The sequence below is a fragment of the Hippocampus comes genome, unplaced genomic scaffold, assembly GCF_001891065.2.
Source record: "Hippocampus comes isolate QL1 unplaced genomic scaffold, H_comes_QL1_v1.1 scaffold22, whole genome shotgun sequence".
Classification (NCBI taxonomy): domain Eukaryota; kingdom Metazoa; phylum Chordata; class Actinopteri; order Syngnathiformes; family Syngnathidae; genus Hippocampus; species Hippocampus comes.
Window position 1 is genome coordinate 4183871 of NW_017806175.1, and position 1031 is coordinate 4184901.

A 1031-nucleotide genomic window follows, 5' to 3' on the forward strand; every position below is an offset into this window, starting at 1 on the left:
ACAGTGCCATAAGGTTAAGGGGGACTGTCAGGAAACACCAAATAGAACTTCAGAAATTGATTTGAGGTTAATCTTGCAGAGGAAGTTTTGAATAATGTCTGCTTGTGCTTGGTTCATTCTGAGCACAGTCGCATCCCCGTTTAGAAGAGGGTGTGCACACTTGAGCAACCACATAATAGGAGTTATTTATTTTTACCTCGCGTCAAAACAAGACTGCTTACGAAAATAGTAGGAAGGAAATAGGAGAACATTTTGGGAAGGAATCTCCATGGTCAATTAAGTGAATGTCGTCAAATATACCTGATTATTGATGATTCTTTTCAATTGTCAGCAGTGTCAGCGAGGCATATGATTCTGTTATTTCTATTGCGAATGACCCTTACAGCAAACTAGAGCGAAAGAGCAAACACAATGAATGTGAAAAAAAACAATGAATGTCTTTTACTTGCCATTTAGTTTCTAGTATGCTCAATTTGTTGGGGCAAATCAAGCGCAGAGCCAGCCACGAGACGCATACTCCAACTATACACTTTCATGCGTGTGCACACGCACTGACGCTCACGTCTTTAAATCTGCAGCTGTTGTGAGGCAGCCCTTGCCACTCTGCCACCACTTCTCCTGATTTCCATAATCAAATAAAATTCAGAGACGCGGACAATTGATCAGTTTGGTGATCAACGTCGCCGGAGCGAGAATTCAAACAGTCTCGCCGCTCGTCACAAGGTCCCACTTCAATCTGTTCTCATTCACCGCGCAGAGCTGTGGAGAATAATAATCATCTGCGAACCACTCACATAAGTACACTCAGACCAAAACAAAAAAAAAAAAAAAAGCTACCGTGAAAAATGACCAGTTGCTTTGCTTATTGATTTTGATGGAAAATTTGCCCTTTGCACCCCCTCAACCAGACAGGATGACAATGGGCAGCATTTGGCTGTACGTTGAGAGAGAGAGAGAGAGAGAGAGAGAGAGAGAGAGAGAGAGAGAGAGAGAGAGAGAGAGAGAGAGAGAGAGAGAGAGAGAGGGCGGGC

General features: G+C 43.3%; 1 protein-coding gene across 2 annotated transcripts in view; it reads left to right on the plus strand.

Moving 5' to 3' along the window:
• ghrhrl (growth hormone releasing hormone receptor, like) overlaps positions 1 to 1031 on the plus strand; it is a 16579-nt gene that overhangs the window by 895 nt on the left and 14653 nt on the right. The window lies entirely within an intron of this gene.